Source organism: Carettochelys insculpta, chromosome 7, assembly GCF_033958435.1.
Source record: "Carettochelys insculpta isolate YL-2023 chromosome 7, ASM3395843v1, whole genome shotgun sequence".
NCBI lineage: Eukaryota > Metazoa > Chordata > Testudines > Carettochelyidae > Carettochelys > Carettochelys insculpta.
The window spans coordinates 754,308-780,793 of NC_134143.1; the positions used below are offsets into that span (position 1 = coordinate 754,308).

The window sequence follows — 26,486 nt, forward strand, 5'->3', positions numbered from 1 at the left end:
AGCCTGTGGCCAGAATGATGCCATGGGAAGGGGAGGGAGACACACACCTGTCTGTGGTGCCTGCAACGCCCTGGGGGTGTGGAAGGGAAGGGAGAAAAGAAAACAGGCTGAGTCCCTCTCTGCTCACACAGGGGATGGGAACTGCTGTGGAGATTTCAATAGCATCAAGGGGCTCAGAAAGAGCCAAAGGCATTAACTTGATCCCATCAAACTCCCTTTTACACTTCCCTGTTTCCATCCCTCCCCTATTGCTCTGCCTCTGGCTTTTAAAGCTGCTCACCCAGCTCAGGCCTTCCCCCTCCTTAGCCACACAGGGGCAGGCTGAGCCTCAGGCTGATCAAAGGCAACCAAGGGAACAAGGGATCAAACCCTCCCAGACACACAGTCCCACCTGACACCATCACAGAAATCACCTGCAATCAGCATCAAACGGCAAACACCCAGCGAACTCACTTCACTGCCACCAAACAACAGTGCACCCACTGGTACCTCTCCAGCAGCGCCTTCTGCTGCTCCCCATCTTACGCTCCCGTCTCAGGCCCCTGGCCAAGACTTCATGTTAAGTCACCAAAATTGTTGTGTCCCAAATCAGGCCTAGTTGGCAGACAAACGACTGCGGGGTCCCAGCCACCGTTCCCTTTTTGCTGCCTTACAAAAAGAGACATGGGGAGAAAAATCACCTACTTGAGCAAGTTCCATCTTTGTGCTGCAGCCGCCGTCGGTGTTCCCTGTAACCGGTGGGCTCGTGCGAGTGCTCAGCAGAGTTTCCAATGCTCCCCAGCCCGTTAGCAGAGCATCCCCAGCTCGGTTTCTTGTTTCTACTGATGGTGCACATTTGCTCAGTCACGAGTGTGCATAAAATGCATTCCACACCTGCATGGAAAAGGTCAGAGGGAACATTGACCCCCAACTCCTGGGACCCGACACCATTTTCATCCCAGCCCTGAAAAATGTCCTCATCAGATTGGGTTGGGCCAGAAAGAGCCGGATCATCGCTTAGTAAATAATATTTGCAGCCCAAGGCAAAGGGCACAGACCAGGCTTTCACCATTTGGGGCCGGAAGACCATGAGCATCAGGATGCCTGAGCTGGGTCCACAAGAGCCTAAAAGATGAGTTGCCTTGATTTTAGCCAAATATGACCACCACCACCAGCTTCGGCTGAATTGGAAACACCACCTGGGAAGTGAGACAAAGACCTTGTCTATATTACACCATTAGTTTAACGTCAGCTGCCCTGCACTGACCTAGCTGTGGAAGTGACAACGATTCCTCAGCTCTCATCCCCTATTAGCCCTCCTCTACTTAAGATACCTTGATGACATTATTATGATTTGGATTCATGGTATAGAGATTCTAGAAGAATTCCACAGAGACTTTTACAATCTCCACCCCACCATCAACTTATGCCTCGATTACTCCACGCAAGAGATACATTTCCTGGACACTACAGTACTAATCAAGGATGGTCTGATCAGTACCTCACTGTACCGGAAACCCACTGATCGCTATACTTACCTACACGCTTCTAGCTTCCATCCTGCACACATAACGAGATCCATTGTTTCCAGTCAAGCCCTTAGATATAATCGTGTTTGCTCTGATCCAACTGACAGAGACCAAAAACTACAAGATCTCTACAAAATATTCATAAACTTGAATTTCCCACCAGGAGAAATAAAAAAAACAACTTGACAGGACCAGACGAATACCCAGAGACCAGCAACTCCAAGACAGGCCCAAAAAAGCCAAGAACAGAACACCACTGGTCATCACCTACAGCCCCCAACTGAAACCACTGCAATGCATTGTCAAAGACTTACAACCTCTCCTTAATCGGGATGCCACACTCCAGAAGGCCCTTGGTGACAGGCCTGTTCTCTTCTCCAGACAACTTCCCAACCTTACGAGGATTCTGACCAATATCTACAGTCTATCCCGCAGGAACACCAGTTCTGGGTCTTTTCCTTGCAACAAAGCCCACTACCAGCTTTACCCACATATCTATTCTGGAGATACCATCACTGGACCTAACCAGAGTATTCACAGAATCACAGGCACATTCTCATGTTCCTCTGCTAACATCATTTATGCCATCATGTGCCAACAATGCCCGGGTGCTTTGTATATTGGACAGACTTCAAACTCTCTGCGACAAAGAGTTAATGGGAACAAAACAGACATCAAAACACTCCTGATCCACAAAACAGTTAGTCTACATTTTAATGGAGTGGGCCATTCTGTTAATGACTGAAGAGTTTGCGTCTTATTGAAAAAGAATTTTCAGTCTGCTTTGGAAAGAGAAACTGCTGAACTCTCTTTCATATTCTAATTCCACACAGTAACACTTGGTTTCAACCAGGATGCGAATTTTCTGGGACATTATAGGGGCTCTTTTGCATACTTGGTTTAATCTAATTCTTGACCCTCACCCCGCCCTGCCCCTCTGCTCTCTTATTTGCTCACATTGATAGTTTTTTTCTGATTTGTCAACCTTGATTACTGTTTTTGGTTCTCTGTGTCTAAAATATTGAGTCTGTTCTGGGCTGGCTGTGGTCTGAAGAAGTGGGTCTGTCCCACCAAAGCTCACCTCATAAATTCTTTTGTTAGTCTTTAAAATGCTACTTGACTGCTTTTTTGTTTTCATTTCAATTGGTGCCTGTTGATTTCAGTGCCTCTCTACTTTCCTTTTACATCACCTGCACAGCTGGCAAGAAGGAACTAACCTGTCAGAGTCCTCTGTGCCTGATACCTGTCACATGAGAGCCTGTAAGAAAAGTGGCAGATTGGGGAAGTAAAAGTGAGAGGGTTTGATTGACTCCAAAGGGCGCTGTATGCTAATCAGGAGGGGTGTGTCTGCAAACAGCCACATGCGACCACCTCTGATACACTGCGTCCCAAAGCGGGTGAATTGGGCTTCAGCGAAAGGGGTGGTTGATTTTAGACTTTTGTCCCTTAGTTGGAGGAGGGTGGAAGCAGCTGTTTGAAAAGGTTCCCCATGGGCAGGAAGCTTGTGCCTGTTCTGCTGGGTGTGCAGCTGAGGAGTATGTGGTTAAGATTGTACTTTTAGGGATCATTTCTGTAGTGTGTAACTAGAGAAGTGCATGTGGGTGTTCTTGGTCTTACCAACCATGATGATGAATTGAAGTGTTCTCTTCGGAGTATGAGGTAAACAAGCAGTGCTGCTGTTTGTTCTTGATGATTGTTCTTGTTTTCTTTTGGAAGCAAGAAGAAGAGAACCTAGTCTGAGTGGTTGGTTTTTATTGTAAAGTTTAAAAGAAGTTTTTAGAGTGGAGAGAATTGCGTTAACAGCTTTTACATGAAATGTTCAGGAGCAGAGAGAGTGAAAATGGTGTTTAAAAGTTTGTGTTTCTTAGCTGTTAAAAGAATTTTATCCTTTTTTGATATACACACACATTTCCTTTCTTACACTATGCTGCAATTTTCACGTGGGGACCTGGTTCTGCTTTTCTACCCTTTTCTCCGTGGCTGGCTGAATCTGAACCACAGAGTGATGTCAAAAGGCAAACTTTCCAAAGCCACCTTCTGACAGATCAGCTTTTGAAAGCAATCGTCCGCACGCCCCAAGCGAAAGGAGATTGTGAGCCGCTCTTTGAAAAGACCAGGCGCTTGGTTTGCAAGGAAGCAGCCACATGTCACCGGGTGCTCTTTTGGTAGAAAAGGGGCAGAAAATGCCATGGCTGCGCTAGCAAGGCAGATAAGCCCTTCTGGGGGCTGCAGCCTGGTGCTCCTTTAAAGGGCTCCTCCAAAACACACTCATTCTGCATATGCCAAGGGCTGGCTTGTACCCAGAGCACCAAGAACTCAACCACATGGAGAAGCCACTTGGTGGCACACAATGGCCCCCAGAGACTCCCTGATGCCCAACCCATCCAGACCATGGTCAGCCTGTAGGCACTGCTCCGAGCTGCCACCCTCCAGCAGCGACTGATGGGACAGGCTGGTTCTGGGGGATTGGAATGACACCCGCTGGCCCCATAACTTCAGTATGACAAAGAGGCTATTTCTGGAGTTAAGTCATTGGCCGTGCCCTGCCCCCCAGCACCATGACACACATGTGCACCCCACACTCCCCTTGCACAAGGGGGTAGCCATTGCTATGTGGAGGCTCACTACCCTGGACAGCCACCAGTCATTTGGCCATCAATTGGGGGTGGGCAGGGCCACCATTGCGGCTGTTCTGCTGAAGGTAGGGCATGCTTGGGGCACCTCCCCACCATGGGGAGGAGGGCTACCAGGCAAGGGGGACCCTCAGAGACAGGGGAGAGGGACAGGGTGGGGTGGCTGGGGCCAGGTGGGGGGAGGGGAAGGGGATGCATGGAGCACTCCACCATGCACACATGGACATGTTCTCCCCACACACCATTCAGGTCTTCTGGGCAATCAAATACAACCTACTTTACTGGGTTGTCCGTGTCTGGGATCTGCAAGTCACCCTAATGGGGGCTCAGAAGCTGGACTTCCCCAAGTGCTTCAGAGCTCTGGATGGGACCCACACTGCTATCCAGGTCCCAGAATGCAGCACAGGCATCTTCATCAATTGCAAGGGGTACCATTTTGGGGTGCTCCAGACCTGCGTGGACACCAAGGGACGATTTATGGCATTCTGTGTGGGTTTGTCTGGGTGAGCCCACAATGCAGGTATCTTCCAACTCATGGCTCTGCTGCAGCATGCAGGATGGCAAATGAAATGGCAAATGAAATTTAATGTGGGTAAGTGTAAGGTAATGCATGTTGGAAAAAATAACCCAAATTACACGTACTACATGATGGGGTCAAATTTAGCTACGACAGATCAGGAAAGGGATCTTGGAGTTATAGTGGATAGTTCTCTGAAGACATCCACGCAGTGTGCAGCGGCAGTTAGTAAGGCAAATAGGATGTTAGGAATTATTAAAAAAGGGATCGATAATAAGACAAAAGATATCATACTTCCCCTATATAAAACTATGGTACGCCCACATCTCGAGTACTGCGTGCAGATGTGGTCTCCTCACCTCAAAAAAGATATATTGGCATTAGAAAAGGTTCAGAAAAGGGCGACTAAGATGATTAGGGGCTTGGAAAGGGTCCCATATGGGGAGAGGCTAGAGAGACTGGGACTTTTCAGTTTGGAAAAGAGGCGATTGAGGGGCGATATGATAGAGGTATATAAAATCATGAATGGTGTGGAGAAAGTGAATATAGAAAAATTATTTACCTTTTCCCATAATACAAGAACTAGGGGACACCAAATGAAATTGATGGGTAGTAGGTTCAAAACTAATAAAAGGAAATTTTTCTTCACACAGCGCACAGTCAACCTGTGGAACTCCTTGCCCGAGGAGGCTGTGAAGGCCAGGACTCTATTAGGGTTTAAAAAAGAGCTTGATAAATTTTTGCAGGTCAGGTCCATAAATGGCTATTAGCCAGGGATAAAGTATGGTGCCCTAGCCTTCATAACAAGGGCAGGAGATGGATGGCAGGAGATAAATCACTTGTCTTCTGTTCTCCTTCTCTGGGGCACCTGGCATTGGCCACCGTCGGCAGATGGGATGCTGGGCTTGATGGACCTTTGGTCTGACCCAGTATGGCCATTCTTATGTTCTTATGTTCTTATGTTCATCCCAACCTGGGAGCTACCAAATGGGGACACCACTAGCCCCCCGATATAATGCCCAATGCCATTTACCCCTTGCATGAGTGGCTGAGTTGGCCCTACAGGGGACACACTGAGCCCAGCCAGGACATTTTTATTTAGTTCCTAAACTGGGCTTGCAATATTAGGTGGCTGGAGGGCACTTTCAGGGCCCCCTCAGGATACTGGAGGCCATCCCGCGCAATGTACCAGATGTGGTGGGTACATGCTGCTCCCTCCACAACACCATGGAGGTAAAGCAAGAGCCGTTCATGCAGGGGTGGGTTTTGGGTCTGGCCACGGCTCCAAGCAGCTGGCTGCTTTCCCATGCTGTCAGGCACAGAGGGTCAGGGTGCAGGTCAGGAAGTTCCTCTGGGAGGCCTTTGTGCGGGGGCCCATGTGACCCCCCAACATCCAGCCACCACCACAACTCCCTTCCCACGCACCCAACTCTCGCTATCAACCCCACCCCCCAACACTCCCATACCCTCCCGGCCTCCCAATAGACACCAGGGACAGGGAGTGTTGCTAAGGAAAGTATTTCATGAAACTCTGGCAATGGATTCCAAACTGCATAAACAGAAGTGTAAATGATTAACAAGAGGGATGGGGGACTATAGACAATTGGGGACCTGGGGTGGGGGCAATGGAACTTAGAGGAGGTCTTGGAGAGGGGGTGGGGTAACAGAACTCAGAAAGGGCTCTGGGGAGCGGGTGGGAGGCCACAGTCCATATTCTCACAAGGGCTGGGATGGAGCTTGGACCATCAGGAGGTAGGGACAAGGAAGGGGTCCAGTGGGCTCAGGCTTGGGCTCACTGGGGGCTACAGGAAGAGAGGGAGGGGATGGGGGAAGGTTGGGTGGGAGCAGGGCACCAATGTCAGGGACTGTGGGTGGATGGGTGGGGGGAACTGTGGGACACTGTGAGGGACATGTGCAGGGAGGAGCTACAGGGGCTGTGGGAGGGACTGGTGATGGGGTGGGAGGCTGAGCCAAGCACGTGGTCACAGCCTGTGTGAGGGTGTCCAGGCTGCCTGCCACCCAATCCCAGGCCTCCTGCTCCATCACCAGCCTCTCCTGCATGACAGCAGTCACGTCCTGCAGGGGGGTGGTGTGAGCAGTGACAGCAGCAGCTTCCTCCTCCCCACAGTGGTACCAGCACATGCCCCAGCACTGGCCCCATGTGGGCGCTCTTAGGGGTGCAGTTCCAGCCCCCTCGCCCTCTGGTGTGGGCCTCTCTGGCTTGTGTACAGGCCTTGTCTGGCCCCTGGATGGTGCAGCTCTGGAGACAGAAGGGGACCCAGGGAAAGGCCATCAGTACCATGACCTGGCCCTGGGGGCTGTGTGCCCCCCTCCACCTTGTCCCCCCATCTGGTCCGGGGTCCCTGAGGGATCTGTGTGGCTGGGGGGTCCCTGCGAGGGTGGGACATATGCAGTGTAGCTCAGCCTCCCTCCCTGGGCATGCAGCCTGTGGTGCTGTCCACAGGGGCAGGTGCTGAGTGTTGCATGAGGCCCCCATTGAGGCTCAGAGAGCACAGCCATGTGGGGTGCATCCAGACTGGAGCTGGTGGCTGTGTGAGTGGGCCACTGCTGGCCTCCCGTCGCCTTGTGCCAGGCATCCAACATGCACGAAACCGACCTTGGTGTCCCTAGAGGAACTCAGGGGAGGCCCAGGTGGAGGGGGCCCAGATGGAGACCTCTCAGGACACAGAGATGATGAGGACCCCATTGCTTGAACCCCTGTCATGGCTCTGGGCTTCTGTTCCTGTGCCTGTTGGGTGGGAGCTGCTGCCTGCTACTGGTCCTGACACCTCCTGCATCCCCCTGGCAAGCGCCATCTGACCTGGTGGTTTGTAGGACGTGGGTGGTCAGTGCTGCCTCCTTGGGTCCCAGGCGGCCGTTGAGCTCCTGGAAGTGGGGCAGGTAGTGGCCACTGCCCCTCGAGTGGCTGGCCTCATCCTGGGCCTGGCAGTCGGCCTGCCACAGTTCCTTCACTTTTCTCCCCAGTAGTTCAGCTGTTCAGGTGGGGTGACCCTCGGAGCTCAGGCCAGAGAACAGGTGGCTGAACCTGCAGCATCCTGGCACCAGCCAGTCATGTGGAGCAGCAGCTCCTCATTCCCCAGAGTGTCAGAAGTCCTTAAACTCAGTCTCACTCCAGGAGGGGCCCTCGTCTGCGTCCCCTGGCTGGGCTCCTGACACACCTCAGATGGGTTGAAGGGGGCTCTGGGGGTTACAGGGCTGTGGTCAATGGCCATGGATTGCCCCATGGAACTTTCACTGGGGCAGAATGATCCCCCTCCCCCACCATCTGCTGCCCGAGGGCCACAGTTCCCTCGAATGCTCCCTGGGGACGTAGAATACATTTTGCTGTGTGCACCAAGGCCTCGGCAGATGTGCACCTCCAAGAGAAACACCGGCTGCTGCCTGTGGGGCTCTGCTAATTAGCCGGGCAGCACCTGCATCTCTCCTGAGCAGCCGCCCAAGCACACAGCTTCCAGGGACACTGCTGGGGCCGGGGCTGAGGAAAGGGGAGGGCAGCAAACCCCACCAGCTGTCTGGCAGTGTTCCTGACCAGCCTCGGCCCACCGAGCATTCACCAGGGCCTCTGGCCTGGGGGGCAGAGACAGTCTCACAGCTGTGATGGCCGAGTGGTTAAGGCGTTGGACTAGAAATCCAATAGGGTTTCCCTGCGCAGGTTCAATTCCTGCTCACAGCGAGGGCTGTGTTTTAGCCACATCCTGGAACCAGGACAATACAGCAGCACAGGCCGTGAGACACTGCCCAGGGGCTGTCTGTGACCAGTGTGTGCAAGAGGTGAGGGGAGTCTGTGCCTGGGGGAAATGCTGACCCTGGGGCATGGTCACTGCTCTGGCTGCTGCTGGGCCCAGCCTGTCTCCTACGTCAGCCTGACAGTGTGACACTCACCTGTTTAATGCCCTGGCAAGGACTGGGCAGCCCTGGTTCATCTGCAGCCAGAGAGGGCAGCTGCCTCTGAGGGAAGGGCCTGTTCCCAAGGCTGGCTCAGGGGCTCTGGTCTCTCCCAGCTCCTAAGCTGTGCAGTACACAGCTGGGAAAGGGACAGACACTTGCCCAAGGGGAATGAAAGTCACAGTCTCCTCTCTGCCCCAACAGCAATAGACTGATCTACACAACCAGACACAGGCCAGCATCCCTTCCTATGGTTCTCCCACAGGTTGTGGGGACCAGCTTAGTGCAGGGCCAAAAAGGGGGCACAGCATAAAAACTGTCATCACCCCTTTTCTGGGGCAGCCACCATAGCTGGGAGACCCCGGCTCCTCTGCTCTGTGGGGCAGAGTTAGTGATGCTCCTTTGCATACCCACAATTCATTGTGCGGTGTGTCCAGAGTCCCTCATCCACGAGCTGCCTTTGCTCCTGGAGCCTCTGGTTCTGGGGCTGAAATTTGGCTGGAAGCACCTCTGGGTAATGGACTGCACAAAGGGGAGGCTTTGCGAGTTGTCTGTGGGGGCGCTGTGATGTGAGAAGAACTTGCTTTCCCCCAGCTCCAGCTCCTTCAGTGGGTTTGGTGTATAATTTCTTCCTTGTTTTTTTTTTTTTTTTCTTCTTCTCTCTCTCTCTCTCTCTCTCTCGTCTGTTTGAAAAAATGTCTCTGCAAAGAGACGTGTGAGAATTTTTACCTGGTTTGTGTTTCATGTGTGTTAACAATTTGAGTTTTATGTGTATGCTCTTGAATGTTTCATGCCGTTTTTTCCAAATGTATTTGATGTGCTGTGTGGATGAATCTGTGATTTTATTGAATTTTTTGTATGCTGCATAATTTTTGCCCTTTTAAGGTGTGGGTCGCTGTCTTCTGGAGCAGCAGGGTGGATAGGTTGTAGGCTGAGGGCTCTATAGCCGTGTCTACACATGCATGCTACTATTTCGAAGTTAGTGCCGCTACCAAGGTTTCTGCAGCCACAGTGCAGAGTGCTAACCACTGTACGATCATGGCCAGCTGGGGAAGCTTTTTAGTGAGCTTTCTTTTCTACGGCATGTAGCTTTTGTCTGGCCCTGTCGACTTGTTTTTTTACTTCTCCTGGTAGGTAATTCAGGTTTATGAACATTTGGTAAAGTTCTTGTAGTTTTTGGTCTCTGTCAGTTGGACCAGAGCAAATGCTACTTGACTGCTTTTGGTTTTGATAGTGTATAGCGTAGCATGGCTTCCTCTTTGTTACTATTTGAGTGTACAAAAATCTTCAAAACAAATTATACAAACTGAAGAAAAACCAAAGAATACCCCCTTTTCTCACCCACCCCCCATCCCCATGAGGGAGCTGGCAGGGAAAAAGCAAGTTCTTCTCACATTACAGGGCCCCCACAGACAACCTGCAAAGCCTCCCCTTTGTGCAGCCCATTGCCCAGAGGTGCTTCCAGCCGAATTTCAGCCCCAGAACCAGAGGCTCCAGGAGCAAAGGCAGCTCGTGGATGAGGGACTCTGGACACACCACGCAATGCATTGTGGGTATGCAAAGGAGCATCACTGACTCTGCCCCAGAGAGCAGAGGAGCTGGGGTCTCCCAGCTGTGGCGGCTGCCCCAGAACAGGGGTGATGACAGTTTTTATGCTGTGCCCCCTTTTTGGCCCTGCACTGAGCTGCTCCCTACAACCTGTGGGAGAACCATAGGAAGGGATGCTGGGGGGGGCGCATGTGCGGGTGGGGCTCAGGTGCTGGGCCAGCAGTGGCTCCTCTCTGGGGGAGGGGGAAGTGCTATGAAGCCAGGCCGCCTGCAGTGCCCCTGGGGGATCCTGTGCACCACACTGGGGCACCTGCCAGCCAGGAACCAGCCGCCTCAGCCCAGCAGCAGGGAAGTTGTCACAGGTGCACCTGCCTCCTCCCCCTGCTTGGCCCATCACAAACAGCTCCCATCCCCCAGCTTCTGCTGTGTCCCCTGCGCTCTGGTGCAGAGGCTGAGATTTGGCGACACAGCAGTAGCTGCGGGGGGAGGGGGCAGGGGATGGTGCTGAGCCCTGGGCTGGTCGGGGTCACAGTTATGCCAATACACATCAACCCAGCAAACCTGTCCCTCGGCTGAGATCTGGGTACAGAGGGGAAGTGACAATTGCTGCTCATATTGAATAGGAACAGAGAGAAAGCCGGGCTAGTCTGTGTACTATCAAAGCCATGAAGCAGTCCAGGAGCACTTCAAAGACTGGCACAATAATTTATTAGGTGCTGAGCTTTCATGGGACACAAAAGCTCATAACCCAATCAGTTATTTTGTTAGTCTTTAAAGTGCTACTGGACTGCTTTTTTCACAGAATCACAGAATGATAGAATACTAGGACTGGAAGGCACCTCAAGAGGTCATTGAGTCCAGCCCCCTGCCCTCATGGCAGGACCAAGTACTGTCTAGACCATCCCTGACAGATATTTATCTAACCTGATCTTAAATGTCTCCAGCAATGGAGATTCCACAACATGGAGTTTGGGGCGCAGCTGGTATTCTCCTCAGTCCTGTCTGTCAGTGGTAGGGGCTCAGGCAGAGACAGGTCCATCCTAGAGGTGAATGCCTGGCTTCGAAGATGGTGTCGCCGGGAAGGCTTTGGCTTCCTTGACCATGGGATGCTATTCCAGGAAGGACTGCGAGGCACAGATGGTGTTCACCTTTTGAGGAGGGGAAAGACCATATTTGGACACAGACTGGCTAACCTAGTGAGGAGAGGCTTCAAACTAAGTTCGATGGGGGCAGGGGAGCAAAGCCCACAGATAAGTGGAGAACATGGCAATCTGGGAGGTGGGTCAGAAATGGGAGGCAGCATGGGCAACAATGTCAGAGTAAAAAGAGGGTGAGGGCAAAACAGGGAGGCAAGATCAAATCAATATCTTAGATGCCTATATACGAATGCAAGAAGTATGGGAAATAAGGAGGAAGAACTGGAAGTGCTAATAAATACATACAACTATGACATCATTGGCGTCACGGAAACGTGGTGGGATAATACACCTGATGGGAATGTTGGTATGGAAGGGCACAGCCTGCTTCGGCAGGATAGACAGGTAAGAAAGGGCGCAGGTGTTGCCTTCTATATTAAAAATGGACACACTTGTACTGAGTTGGAGATGGATGTAGGACATGGACATGTTGAGAGTCTCTGGGTTAAACTAAGAGGGGTAAAAAACAGGGGTGATGTCCTGCTAGGAGTCTACTACAGGAGCCTAATGGGGTTACCCTGTCCAAGTGCAGCACAGGCGTCCAGCAACACAACCCTCTCCAAGGATGGGTGGGGGGGGGAGTCCAGAGAAACTGTCAGCTTCACTCACACTTCTTACGCGCCGGGGAGAAACCGCCCCTGCTTTGGGCAGTGGTTCAGTAGCACTGACAGCGCCAGTGCGGCTGTGGTTCTGTTCCAGACTTCGCTCTCTCAAAATCATGCGCTTGGACTCGCCACCAGTCAGCCAGCAACAACCCATTTGGCTACACCCAACATTTTAAATCCCTCTCAAGCCTCCTGGAGAAAATTTAGGAACAAAAGTTGACTCGAACCGCCAGGCAGTTCAGCCGGCGATGGGAACAGGGAGGCAGACCGGGGGAGTTTAGATGGATCCCTTACTGTTCACATGCGCGCTGTGGCCCCATCCTGTTCTCCGTCGTCACCCTTTCCAGCTGGAGCTCCAAGCCATCCTGTTTGTGATGCCAGTTGTTGAGGAACCCCATTCCCCTGGGGTACAGTGTCCCCCAAAGCCCGAGGCTAGAGGTCAAAGCATGAGGCAAGAGTGAGATCTAAAAGGAAACTTTATTCTGCATGTATGCAGGCTGCCAGCTTGCAAAGAAGTGGGAGCCCTGAGAACCAGTTGTAAGGACTCTTTATACAGTTTGTTTAGACAGTTTAGTCAGTAATTTTCTTCTTTGCCCTGATACATGTCTGTAAGCAACAGATGTGCCTGAGGCCAGTTTACACGACAAAGGAACCCGATAAAACAGACAGAGGAGCCGACAGGATGAATCATCGCTAGGCAACAAGGTAGGGACTTCAAAGAAGTGCAGATGACCATCTAGTTTCCCTTGCAGAGTGAGGCCAGGTTAGAATGAAAAACCATTTTAACACTGAAAACAGTTTCCCCCCGAGTTTTGGGCATAACGGTGGGTTCGAATACGAGAGGCAGAGCCCAGAGAGAACAGGGAGACGATCTGGTAGCTCGGCGCAGAGCTCGTCTACAGAAAGGAAGGCGCTCTGCACTAGAGAGGGAAAGATGGAAGGAAATAGTGAGACGGGCATTGGACACCAATGGACGCTGAGCCCATGGTCGATGAGGATGGTGCCAAGAGCCTCCCTGGTGTGTTCCCTCAGCAGCCACATGCCCACCTTTCTGGGCAGGAAAAGAGGCCCGGCAATCAGTGATGCTTCCGGCCGGCAAAGGAGACTGGAGGCTCTGACGTCTCGCACATCAGCCCTTGACTTTCCAGCAGGCCATCACGGGTGCGTGTCAGGACCAATGGCAAGCAAATGAATGGCATTTGAGAGGCGGGGCGAAAGAGCCCACCAATCGAGCCGCTTGTGGCGTGTCCTTGGCATGCAAAAGGAGCCCTGATGGAAAATGGGCAGGAAGACAGCCTGTGCTTCCCCTTTCTGGCCTTCCTGCCAGCTGCTCCTTATTGGCCCACTGGCTCAAGCGGGGAAGTGAGGTAGGAAAGGGGCAAAAAATGGGTCGGGCTGAGGGAAGCAGGCAGCTCTCACCTTGCCTGGTGGGGCCACAGGCAAGAGCTTCTTTCTTGTGCACTACTGCCGAGCTCGAGAAGCGGCAGGGGCAAGGGCTGCAGAGCTGTTGTCGAAGGAGCTCACTTGGGAGAGGGCTGTGCTGAAGCTTGAAAGGTGTGGGGCCCATTGCCGGGCTTGGGGAGGACCCTTTCCTCCTGGGCGGAAGCAGGGCTTTGGCTGCTTTTGGGAGAGTACAGCTGCCTCTTCCTGGATTGGCGTTCTCTGCTCTGTCAGGGGGTGTTTCCTTTCTTCTCTTGTTCGGCAAAGGGGAGGACAAAAAGAGCCTCTCCTTCGAGTTGGAATTCAACCAGCCACCTGAGGAGAAGATGCTTCACCTTCCCCACAGTCCTGCGCTCTACCAGCTGAGCTATCGAAAGTGGGGGAGAGGGGAGCCACCGCTCTGCCCAGCTAGGCCCGGCTGCATGCGTCGGGGCGAGCGCCTCCCGAGCGGACGGCATTTCAGGGAAGAGGCAAAAGAAGAAAGTGGAGGTTCTGTAGCCCACTGGGCTCTCGTGTTAGCCAGGCCTGCAAAATGGCTCCCGCTTGAAAGCAGACAGAAACACGGCATCTCATCCTTGCTCATCCCCTTTCTCTTCTGGCAGGCGATTCTGTTTCTCCCGCTGGCCTGTGCTCTACCATCACCTCCCGGCCCAAGAGAACGCCCCTTGGTGCCATCGGGGGCAAACTAGAGGCAAAAGGCCAATCAGCTCTTCCTAACAGCTTTCAGCCTTGGCCTCCTCTGCCCTTGGAGGCCAGCTTTTCCCCCGGCCTGTTTTCCTATACTTGCCAAAGAGGAACTAGAGGAAAGAAGCAAGTGCCACTAAGAAAGATGGCGTGGCTTTCGGCTCCAGACCCAGCGCCAAAGCTGCAGCTGAGCCTCTGTTGCTCTCCTGTCACCTCCGCTAAAGCTCCAGGGGAGAATCCAGGTCTCGATGGAAAAGGCTGGACGGGACATTGTCTGTGGGTGTCCAGCAAGGCGAAGGGAGGGCTGGTCATAGTGTGATGGACCTCAGTGGGAATTTTGGGAAGGCCAGCTGGGGCTTCCGAGCTCGGTGTGCGGCTGGGTTTGTTGGGTTACATCACAGTGGTTTTCTCTTCTGAGGTGTGGTGCTTTTTGTGGGGGGAACTTTTATCCCCATGACACACCTCATGCAGGAGCCGTTGCTCTTTGTGCCAAGGCATGTGGCTGGGATCCAGGACTCAGGACCCTTTCCCAAATGTACATATTCCCCTTCCACCACACACATCTGACACTGTTCCACTTCAGACTCTGGAGCGTTCACTTTCCCTGGCTGGTGCCTCAAACGGCTTGCATATGTGGGGGGTTAGCTCAAGTGGTACCTCCTCCCCTTTCAGGTGCGGCGAGAGTCGGTTCCATGTCCATATCCTCCCACTGCTGGTTTTCCTTTCCCAGGAGCCCAGAATTGTCAGCCTGCAAATGTCTCTCTCTTCTGCAACATTGGCCTCCCTCTTACTAAAACCAGCCACAACAAACTTCTTCAACCTAATTTTGTCGTACAGACATAGCCAGAGGCATTTGAACCAGGCTGAATGGGATTTCTCGGGTGCCACGCAAGTCTCTGCTAAAGTGTGTCTGTGTTTGTTTGGCTTTGGTAGTGGATTCCTGTTTCTATAACTTTCTCGCTTCCTAGAGAGGGAGTTCTTGAGGCCAGAAGAGGTGGCAAGGAAATGAGAAGCAGAGAAAGCCAATGGAGCTGCTGTGGAGTGCTGGTGCCCTTGGGAGAGTGATCCTGCTGCTCCTACCTGAGTAAGGAGTGCTGTGCAGTGAGGGCTGGTAGCTCTGGGAGGCTGGGTCCAGGGATGTCCAACCCTCACCTGCTCTGCTTTCTTCTTCATAGGTTTTTTTTTTTCCCTTTCATGAAACTTTAACACTTGAGGGACAGTGGGGAATAACAGCCGAAAAGGATCTGGGAGTTGGAGTGGGCGAGATGCTGGACAAGAGTCAACAGTGTGCCCTTGTAGCCAAGAAAGCTAATGGCATATTAGGTTGCGTCAAGAGGAGCGTTGCCAGTAGATCCAGAGAACTGATTATTCCTCTTTATTCGGCTTTGTTGAGGCCGCATCTGGAATACTGTGTCCTGTTCTGGGCCCCCTTTTACAGGAAGGATGTGGATACACTGGAGAGGGTCCAGTGGAGGGTGACCAAAATAATTCGGGGGCTGGAGCAAATGACTTTTGAAGAAAGGTTGAAGGAATTGGGACTGTTTAGTCTGCAGAAGAAAAGACTGAGGGGGGACTTGATAAGAGCCTTCAACTTACTGATGGGAGGTTGCAAAGAGGCTGGCGAGAGGCTGTTCACAGTGGTCACGGATGGCAGAACACAGAACAATGGACTGAAGTTGCGGTTGGAAAGGTCCAGGTGGAACATTAGGAAAAACTTTTTCCACTCGGAGGGTGGTGAAGCATTGGAATGGTCTCCCCAGGGAAGTCGTTGAGTCTCCATCCCTGCAGGTGTTTAAGTCTCACCTTGACAAAGCCCTGGCGGGGCTGATCTGATGGGTTTGGTCCTGCCTCGGGCAGGGGGCTGGACTCGATGATATTTTTAGGTCTCTTCCAGCTCTTTTGTTCTACGATTCTGTGATTCTACGACCACACACGCTCAGAGCCTCCTACACTCACATGTTTACCCAGATGAACCCCCACTGCTCTTAGTGACAGCTCTGTGGGAAGCTTTACGATATATTTCAACAACAGAGAACAATTTTTCTCTTCTGAGCTGTGAAAACTTCGTCTTTCTAAGGCTACGTCTGCACAAGCCAAACACTTCGAAATGGCCATGCAAATGGTCATTAACAAAATGGCCCACTCCATTAAAGTGCCGGCTGACAGCTCAGCAGCTCCAGCTCGAGCAAGAGTTTATCAGATTCACACTGGTGTGCCAGTTCGAGGGGACTGTAACTGCGCCTACTGAGTCGCATGGGAGGGAAACAGGCATCCATTGTGTCTGTGAGCTCCAGCTCAGACAGAGAACTTCTGCCTGGTTCTTCTCTCTGCTGCAGGTTGTTCAGGGACAGAGCTCATCAGCGCTCTTGCTAAGAAGCTGTAACATTTGCAAGTTCACCCTGGTTGTTAACACAACTTTTTGTTTCTGCCGCTGCCTAAAGCAGGGTCAGCCAGTCAATCAACTGCTCTGGGACGCTGCCAATAGGGCTGCAGAAAGGAGTCTCAGCTCGGGGCTGGACTTCATGGTGAAGCGGACAGGGAGCTGCAGACAGGGGAGTTTCGGAGGCAGAGCAAGTGATCCTGCCGCGGCAGAAGCTACCAGGTGAGAGCGCTGGCTTTTGGGGCGGGTGAGTGAGTGAGTGCGTGAGTGAGTGCGTGTGCTTAACTGTTTGAATTTGAACTGCCATTTTGATTTCAGGTGGGTGAGTTTCAGTTTCAGTTTCTGAGGCGGGTGGGATGCCTGTCTCACCTTTGTTCCCTTGATTGCCTTCATCAGCCTTTCCCTGTGTGACCCCCAGGGGGAGAGCCTGACCCAGGCCAGTCGGCTTTGAAAGTCAGAGGCAAGGGCGACCAGGGGAGAGACACGGACAGGGAGCTGCAGACGGGGACTTGAAGAGGGAGTGTGACAGAGGGAGGCCTACGATGGTTAGGAAGACCCCCAACACCTGTGCGAACACGACTCCTGTCTCCTCCACCTGCGCCTGTAGCCAGACAGACTGCCTGGCCATGGATGCCTCTGCCCCGATGCTGGTGCGGCTTTGCAGGGACTGTGACTTGCAATTCCCACTCACTGATACCCAGGCTGGGGGCACCATCCAGTGTGAAAGGTGCCTGCTGGTGGAATCTCACAGGGGGCAAGTGGGAGAGCTACAGGAGGAGGTGGCCAGGTTGAGGAGTACCCGACTCCACGAGCAGCTCCTGGACAGTATTCATGTGGAGACAGCTGAGGTGACTGTCCCAGGACACAGGACGGCTGTTAAACCACTGGTGGAGGAGGAGATAGATCGGAGGGACACTGGCAGCTGGTTACTGCTGGCAGCAGGCAGTGTTCCACCCCTGCTCCGAACCCTCCTGCCGTGGTACTCGGAAACCGTTACGCGCTGTACTTGATACAGGAGACAAAGAATCGCCCCACACAGCAGAGGAGAAGCCTCGTGCCCCCACGGCTGGGAAGTCTGCTGCCACCCCTGCGAGGAGGAAGTGCAGATTAGTGGTGCTCGGGACTCTCTTCTAAGGGGGAAGGAGGTGCCCATCTGTCACCCTGACAGTTCATCTCGGGAGGTGAGCTGCCTGCCGGGGGCCCGTATCCAAGACATTACAGAGGTGTTGTCGAGGATTATCCATCCCTCTGACTACTATCCTATGCTTCTTATCCATGTGGGCACTAATGATACGGCAAAGTGTGATGCTCAGCAGGTCAAGAGCGACTTCAGAGCTCTGGGGACACGGGTGAGGGAGTTTGGGGCACAGGTGGGTTTCCTTCCAGAAGATCCCCGCAGGCCGGACGTCTGCACGTGTACTTCGGAGTCAGGAAGAGCTTCTTCTGGACTCCGAACCATGTGCTGATATGCTAATGAGGTGTGGAAAATTTGCATCCATGCCTCATTAGCATCTTAGAGATAACTCATTTGCCTGAGGCTTCCAGAAGATGCGGCACGTGTCGACACAGCCAAAGGCTATGTCTGCACAGCAGCATTATTCCTGAGTGAGGTATTCCAGAAGAGCTGTTCCAGAATAGCCGATTCCAACATAGCACAGCTACACACAATATGGATTTCAAAATATGGCTCAGCTATTTTGACATACAGCAGCTGCAGACACCGAAGCCTATTCTGAATACAGTCATTGGAAGGACTATGGTTTATTTTGAACAAGGCGCTATTCCCTCCCTACACAGTCCCTATGTCAAAAGAGCTTTTTGAAATATTCAAAATAGCTGAAGTCATGACCCCAAGACACACTCAGCCAGGGCTCTGCTCTCTCTCTCTCTCTCTCTCTCTCTCTCTCTCTCTCGTTCTGTTTCCTTTGACATCCTGGCCTAAGGCAGGAAAAGTCTTTTCTTGTCCTCAGCTCTCGTAGAAGTGAAGAGAGGAGAAATTGGTATTTCCATCATCCTCAGAGAGTGGAAGTGGATTTTCTTCTCTTCAGTTCTATCCCCACCTCCCCATAGAGGAGAGAAAATAACCCTTCCCCAGCTGACTGTCCCCCTCAGCACCTCTGGGGCACCTGGCATTGGCTACTGTCAGCAGACAGGACACTGGGCTCGATGGGCCTTTAGTCTGACCCAGTATGGCCGTTCTTATGTCTTATGTCTTTCCACATCAGCTCCATCTGTGCACTGGGCCTAGACATGAATTACGTATATCCAGGGGACGGTAAGAAAATGGGGAGCTCAGCGTTCGTGTTCCTCACTTACACAAGGACAAAAGATGGAGGGTCAAAAGTGTGATGGGAAAAGTGTTACTGAGAAGGGGAGGGGATGGTGCGTGTTGAAGGGCTGGATGGAGATTTCTGCTTCGAGAGTTCTGATTCTTCACACCTGACACTTGTCTAGCCAGGGCAGTCGGGGCAGGTGAGCATCAGTCATGAGATTGGTCTTACATGAAAGGGCACCAGAGGCTCTCTGTAGCTATTTGGAAAGAATAGAAAGAGGGGAACTGCTGGCTGGGTATTAAATATTCAGGAGTTTTCTGCTGCCAGTTTTCTTGAGAAGTCGGCAAACTCCCATAACCTGGTGGTGACGGCATTTCTACCACTACTGCACTGGAGCAGAGCAGCCCCAGGAGGCCTTGAGTTGCCTCAGCCCCCAGGAGGCAGCTTGACTTCACTCTTCTCCTCCCACTTCTCCTTTCCATGTGGGTAGGTCTGTTTGGAGACACCTGAAGCTCCTGGTGACCAGCTGCTTTGCTCTCCCCTTGTTCTGGGCCCCTTTGACCACAGTAAAGGGATTGACATAAGCTGTCTGAAAGCTTTGACCAACAGATCTTAGCTCACACCAAGCACCACAGGTTTAAACTCCAACACCCCCCATCTCACCAAGGAGCAAATCATCCCTGCTCTCCAATTCCAACAGAGCACTTGCTGGGGGAAGAGGAAGTAAAAAGCAAAGCTGTGTTAGCTGGGAATTGAACCCAGGCCAACTGCATGGGAAGCAGCCATGCTAACTCCTACAGCACCAGCACCTCTTTAGAAGTGGGGGGTGGGAGGGGGGCTAAAAGGGCAACATGCAGAAATATGAATTACTGACCATGTGGTTTCCACCCCACCCCGGCTCTTTTTTCATTAGTTGTAGGCATCCTTCGATCCCAAGGGATCCTGGGTTTGCGCCCCAGCTGGACTGATCCGCGCAGTGTCTCCTGTGGCTGTGCAGTCCAAGGCGGGAGTGGCAGTCCTTTCCGCACAGTGAGCAGCAGGAGGCAGACGTCGCTCTGGGGTCACGGGCACGGACCTCTCTGAGGGCTCTCCTGCCTTCTGCTTCCTTCACCAAGGTAGTTTCATACATAACAAGCGCTTCCTTCACTCCCTGTTTCCAGACATGCCTGTCTGAGGCGAGCGAATGCCAGGTGTTCGCACTGATAGAGAGAGCACTGAGGTCACACTTGCACGTGTCCTTGTAGCGCAATTTAGGTGGCCCTTTCGGCCTCTTTCCAAACGCCAGTTGGCCGAAGAGGAGGTGCTTCGGTATTCGGCCATCCGTCATGCGTGAGACATGGCCCAGCCAGCGCATACGCCTCTGTTTGAAAAGGGTGACCATGGAGGCGGTGCCCTCTCAAGCACTGCGCTACTGGGGACCTTGTCCTGCCATGAGATACCGAGTATGCGCCTAAGGCAGCGCATGTGGAACGTGTTGAGCCGCTGCTCTTGTTTTGAGTGCAAAGTCCATGTTTCAACGGCGTACAGCAGTGTGCTCAAAACACAGCTATCAAGTGACAAGTTGCCCCAGGGCCAGGGAACCTCCTTCTCCCCCACCGAGCATTCACCAGGGTCTCTGGCCTTCAGGAAAAAACAGCCTTGGAGCTGTGATGGCCGAGTAGTTAAGGCGTTGGACTTGAAATCCAATATGGTTTCCCTGTGCAGGTTCAAATCCTGCTCACAGCGAGGGCTGTGTTTTAGCCACATCCTGGAACCAGGACAATACAGCAGCACACACCCTGAGACACTGCCCAGGGGCTGTCTGTGAGCAGTGTGTATAATAGGGCTGGGGAGACTGTGGTTGGGTCACTGCTCTGGCTGCTGCTGGCCCAGCTGAAGGCTCAGCAGGTCGGTTTGGCCATGTCCATGCACATAACCCTGAGGCTTCCAGGTTACATGTTGGGCAGCTTGTGGCTGGGACAGAGGAAACACAAGCCACATATCACCAGGAAGGTCAGAGGGAGGCTGCACCTCTCCCAGGTTCCTGCTCCTCCCCTCTGGGGTAAACTTTCGAGAAGCAGAGCTCTGAGAAAAGCACTGAATGACCTGCCCCAGCTGGGGGTGTGCTGCAGAGGGAATATCAGGCCTGCAAACTCCCCAGCACGGCGTGGATGAAGGCTTCTGAAGGCTTTGTATGTCTGTGACCAGCCTTGTAACTCCTCCCGTCCTCTTCATTTGTTTTCTCTTGATCACAAACTTTTTTTTCCCCACACTGCAGGGATGGGCGGCAGGGGGCCTATTGGGGTCAGAAGAGCGCTGTGGACATGCGAGTGGGGAGTTTAAATCACTTCTCACTGCACCAGAGCCTTCAGCAGGAGAGACACGGCATTGCCAGGAAGGGCCACCCCAGGCTCACAAAATCACACCAGCATCAGGACTCCAGGGATCTCTGGGCACACTGCCAAGTTCCAGCGCACCAACCGATCGCCTGAACCCTTCCATCTGGCTGGGCCAAAGACCTGGCTCCACCAGGCGCCAGTCACCCCACTCACTCTCGTGCAGGACAGGAGAGGGAAGCAGCTCAGAGAGCTTTAGGGCTGTGCATCAGTAAGGCAGCCCCAGGAGGTGCCTCTGACATTGAACTCAGACTGCAGGAAGCAGAGCCCTGAACAATGGCTCCAGTCCTCCCCACCTGCCCCTCACCCTTTGGGGCTGGCTGGCATTGCCCTCTGGACACCTCTCACCCTCAGCTGGCAGCATGGACTGTGTCCTCATTGCTTCTCTGCAGATCCTGTGTCTCCCAGGACTCCCTCTCTCTGCCCGGGGCTTTCTCAGCACCTGGCCCTACAAAGCTTCCACCAGACAGACAATCTGCTTTCCAGGCCCATTCCTGTGGCTATGGGCTTAGAACCACAGAATCCTGGGGCTGGAAGGGACCTCAGGAGATCATTGAGTCCAGCCTCCTCCTCAAAGCAGGAGCAACCCCAACTAAATCATCCCAGCCAGGGCTTTGTCAAGCCAGGGCTTAAAAACCTCCAGGGATGGAGATTTCACCACCTCTTCAGGTAACGCATTGCAGTTCTTCACCGCCCTTTTGAGGAAAATAAAAGCAGAACCAGCCCTGTGGTGGGCTATTACTGCCATGACTTGGATTTGAACCAAGGTTTCTGCAGCCACAGTGCAGAGTACTAACCACTGTACGATCATGGCCAGCTGGGGAAGATTTCCAGTGAGTTTTCCTTTCTTGGGCATCACCCCCCAGTCTGGAGCCTGGACCACTGCTCCAGCTGTAGGCAGGACTCTTTGGGCTCCAGGGCACAAAGCAAATTAACAGCCAGCTGCCCAGAGAAGGATTTGAGCCCAGCACTGCCAGATAAAGAGCCTGATGCTCATCCAACTTCTGCTGGTAAAAGGGGCTTTTCCTTTTGGCCCTCGATACAAGTGCAGCCAGGGCAGCATTAGAGGAATGTACAATGTTAAAGACGCCCACATTAGAAAAGGCTGGGGGAGTTGCCTCAGGTGGGAAGCAGATGGTTCTGTCTTTTGCTGCACTTCTACATAACACACATTCTCTGTGCTAGAAAGTGCCTCATTCTTCTGGAAAGAGAGAAACCTCTGGCTTTTTACAATGTGTCTCCTTTGACGCAAATAGAGCCCTCAGCCTACTACCTACCCACTCTCGTCCTCCAGAACACAGTGACCCACAGCTTAAAAGAGCAAAAATTATACAACACACGAAAAGTTTAATAAAATCACAGAATCATCCACACAGCACAGCAAGTACATTTGAAAAAAATGGTGTTAAACAGCAAGAAACATTCAAGGAAATACACATAAAAATCAAGCTATTAACACACGTCAACCACAAACTGGATAAAAATTCTCACATGCCTCTTTGCACAGACAGCTTTATAAACAAACAGACAAAAATTATACAAGCAAGAAAGAAAGGAGCTGGAGGAAAGCAAATTCTTCTCACATCACAGTGATGACACAGACAACCCACAAAGCCTCCCCTTTGTGCAGCCCATTGCCCAGAGGTGCTTCCAGCCGAATTTCGGCCCCAGAACCAGAGGCTCCAGGAGCAAAGGCAGCGCGTGGATGAGGGACTCTGGACACACCACGCAATGCATTGTGGGTATGCAAAGGAGCATCACTGACTCTGCCCCAGAGAGCAGAGGAGCCGGGGTCTCCCAGCTGTGGCCGCTGCCCCTAGAATGGGGGTGATGACAGTTTTTATGCTGTGCCCCCTTTTTGGCCCTGCACTAAGCTGGTCCCCACAACCTGTGGGAGAACCATAGGAAGGGACGCTGGCCTGTGTCCGGTTGTGTAGATCAGTCTATTGCTGTGGGGGCAGAGAGGAGATTGTGACTTTCATTCCCCCTTGGGCAAGTGTCTGTCCCTTTCCCAGCTGTGTACTGCACAGCTCAGGAGCTGGGAGAGACCAGAGCCCCTGAACCAGCCTTGGGAACAGGCCCTTCCCTCAGAGGCAGCTGCCCTATCACTGGCTGCAGCTGAACCAGGGCTGCCCACTCCTTGCCAGGGCATTACACAGGTGAGTGCAGCACTGTTGGGCTGACATAGGAGACAGGCTGGGCCCAGCAGCAGCCAGAGCAGTGACCACACCCCAGGGTCAGCATTTCCCCCAGGCACAGACTCCCCTGGCCTCTTCCACACACTGGTCACAGACAGCCCCTGGGCAGTGTCTCAGGGTGTGTGCTGCTGTAGTGTCCTGCTTACAGGATGTGGCTAAAACACAGCCCTCGCTGTGAGCAGGATTGGAACCTATTGGATTTCTAGTCCAACACCTTAACCACTTGACCATCACAGCTGTGAGGTCACCTCTGCCCCCCCAGGCCAGAGACCCTGGTGAATGCTCGGTGGGCCGAGGCTGGTAAGGAACACCGCCGGACAGCTGGTGGGGTTTACTGCCCTCCCCTTTCTTCAGCCCCGGCCACCACAGAGACTTTGATAATCTGCACCCCACCATCAACTTATGCCTCGATTACAACATGCAAGAGATACATTTCCTGCACACTACAGTACGAATCAAGGATGGTGTGATCAGTACCACACTGTACCGAAAACCTACTGATCACTATACTTATCTACACCCTTCTAGCTTCCATCCTGCACACGTGGCTAGATCCATTGTTTACAGTCAAGCTCTTAGGTACAATCGCATTTGCTCTGGTCCAACTGACAGAGACCAAAAACTACAAGAACTTTACCAAATGTTCATAAACCTGAATTACCTACCAGGAGAAGTAAAAAAACAAGTTGACAGGGCCAGACAAAAGCTACATGCCCTAGAAAGGAAAGCTCACTAAAAAGCTTTTCCAGCTGGCCATGATCGTACAGTGATTAGTACTCTGCACTGTGGCTGCAGAAACCTTGGTTCGAATCCAAGTCATGGCAGTGATAGCCCAGCTCAGGGCTGGTACTGCTTTTATTTTCCCCGAAAGGGCAGTGAAGCACTGCAATGCGTTACCTGAAGAGGTGGTGAAATCTCCATCCCTGGAGGTTTTTAAGCCCTGGCTTGACAAAGCTCTGGCTGGGATGATTTAGTTGGGGTTGCTCCTGCTTTGGGAAGGAGGCTGAACTCAATGATCTCCTCAGGTCCCTTCCAGCCCCGGGTTTCTGTGGTTCTAAGCCCATAGCCACAGGAATGGGCCTGGAAAACACAGGGTCTGTCTGGTGGAAGCTTTGTGGGGCCAGGTGCTGAGAAAGCCCCGGGCAGAGAGAGGGAGTCCTGGGAGACACAGGATCTGCAGAGAAGCAATAAGGACACAGTCCATGCTGCCAGCTGAGGGTGAGAGGTGTCCAAGGGGCAATTTCAGCCAGCCCCAAAGGGTAAGGGGCAGGTGGGGAGGGCTGGAGCCATTGTTCAGGGCTTTGCTTCCTGCAGTCTGAGTTCAATGTCAGCGGCACCTCCTGGGGCTGCCTTACTGAGGCACAGCCCTAAAGCACTCTGAGCTGCTTCCCTCTCCTGTCCTGCACGAGAGTGAGTGGGGTGACTGGCGCCTGGTGGAGCCAGGTCTTTGGCCCAGCCAGATGGAAGGGTTCAGGCGATTGGTTGGTGGGCTGGAACTTGGCTGTGTGCCCAGAGATCCCTGGAGTCCTGATGCTGGTGTGATCTTGTGAGCCTCGAGCAGCCCTCCCTGGAAATGCCGTGTCTCTCCTGCTGAAGGCTCTGGTGCAGTGAGAAGTGATTTAAACTCCCCACTCGCATGTCCACAGCGCTCTTCTGACCCCATTAGGCCCCCTGCCGCCCACCCCTGCAGTGTGGGAAACAAAAGTTTGTGACCAAGAGAAAACAAAGGAACAGGACGGGAGGTGTTACAAGGCAGGGCACAGACATACAAAGCCTTCAGAAGCCTTCTTCCATGCTGTGCTGGGGAGTTTGCAGGCCTGATATTCCCTCTACAACACACCCCCAGCTGGGGCAGGTCATTCAGTGCTTTTCTCAGAGCTCTGACTGTAGAAAGGTGACCCCAGAGGGGAGGAGCAGGAACCTGGGAAAGGTGCAGCCTCCCTATGACCTTCCTGGTGCCACGTGGCTTGTGTTTCCTCTGTCCCAGCCACAAGCTGCCCAGCATGTAGCCTGGAAGCCTCAGGGTTATGCGCATGGGCATGGCCAAAGAGACCTGCTGAGCCTTCAGCTGGGCCCAGCAGCAGCCACAGCAGTGACCCCACCACAGACTCCCCTGCCCTATTACACACACTGGTCACAGACAGCCCCTGGGCAGTGTCTCAGGGCCTGTGCTGCTGTGTTGTCCTGGTTACAGGATGTGGCTAAAACACAGCCCTCGCTGTGAGCAGGATTTGAACCGGCACAGGGAAACCCCATTGGATTTCAAGCCCAACACCTTAACCACTCAGCCATCACAGCTGTGCAACTTTTCTCTGCCCCCCAGGCCAGAGACCCTGGTGAATGCTCAGTGGGCTGAGGCTGGTCAGGAACACTGCCGGACAGCTGGTGGGGTTTGCTGCCCTCCCCTTTCCTCAGCCCCGGCCCCGGCAGTGTCCCTGGAAGCTGTGTGCTTGGGCGGCTGCTCAGGAGAGATGCAGGTGCTGCCTGGCTAATTAGCAGAGCCCCACAGGCAGCAGCCGGTGTTTCTCTTGGAGGTGCACATCTGCCCAGGCCTTGGTGCACAGAGGAAAATGTATTCTACATCCCCAGGGAGCATTCGAGGGAACTGTGGCCCTGGGGCAGCAGATGGTGGGGGAGGGGGATCATGCTGCCCCGGCTAAAGTTCAATGTAAAATCGGAAAAATCACAGCTTTCTAATTCAGAAAATATTGTTGCCACAAGGTGCAAATAGAAGAACATTTTCATTTACGCTCAGCAGGTTTCCAAAAGCCGTCACCTAGGTACACTTCTCACAGTGGAATCACTTCCTTTGTTATCCTTCCCTCACATCTCTCCCCAGGTGGAACTTCTCCCAATGGCCTCCTTTGAATTTGAACGGCAGCATTTCTAGAGATCCCACACATGGAGCCAAACAAAACAAGGATTAAATGGTCAGCCTGGGCTGTGCAGCGACAATGTACATGTGCCAGAGACACCACAGCGACCTCATGTGCAGCCGCTCTCCCGTCAGGGCTGGTTCTCTATGCAAGGCAGGGCACAAACACCCTCCTGAGCTCCAGCTCTGAAAATGCCTCGGAGAAAAGTCATAGAATTAAATAAGCAAGAGACTGAAATTCTGTCTGTAGCCAGTCTCAGCTCAGGGAAACACCACTGCAGAACTATGAACTCTGCCTCCTCCGACAGGTGGAATTTCCCCATTTAGAGACCATCCCCCACTCAATGC

The 26,486-nt window shown here is 52.9% G+C and overlaps 5 non-coding genes and 1 pseudogene across 5 annotated transcripts; 4 read left to right on the forward strand and 2 right to left on the reverse strand.

Moving 5' to 3' along the window:
* Positions 1–3,053: 3,053 nt before the first annotated feature.
* LOC142016214 (small nucleolar RNA U3) lies at positions 3,054–3,253 on the forward strand (annotated as a pseudogene).
* Positions 3,254–8,270: 5,017 nt separating this feature from the next.
* On the forward strand, positions 8,271–8,352 carry TRNAS-AGA (transfer RNA serine (anticodon AGA)). The gene has a single exon. It is a non-coding gene; the product is annotated as a tRNA-Ser (tRNA).
* An 11,981-nt stretch (positions 8,353–20,333) lies between these two features.
* TRNAS-UGA (transfer RNA serine (anticodon UGA)) lies at positions 20,334–20,415 on the forward strand. The gene has a single exon. It is a non-coding gene; the product is annotated as a tRNA-Ser (tRNA).
* A 1,392-nt stretch (positions 20,416–21,807) lies between these two features.
* On the reverse strand, positions 21,808–21,879 carry TRNAH-GUG (transfer RNA histidin (anticodon GUG)). Its single transcript has one exon. It is a non-coding gene; the product is annotated as a tRNA-His (tRNA).
* Positions 21,880–24,015: 2,136 nt separating this feature from the next.
* On the forward strand, positions 24,016–24,087 carry TRNAH-GUG (transfer RNA histidin (anticodon GUG)). The gene has a single exon. It is a non-coding gene; the product is annotated as a tRNA-His (tRNA).
* A 1,392-nt stretch (positions 24,088–25,479) lies between these two features.
* On the reverse strand, positions 25,480–25,561 carry TRNAS-UGA (transfer RNA serine (anticodon UGA)). Its single transcript has one exon. It is a non-coding gene; the product is annotated as a tRNA-Ser (tRNA).
* Between the last annotated feature and the right edge of the window lie 925 nt (positions 25,562–26,486).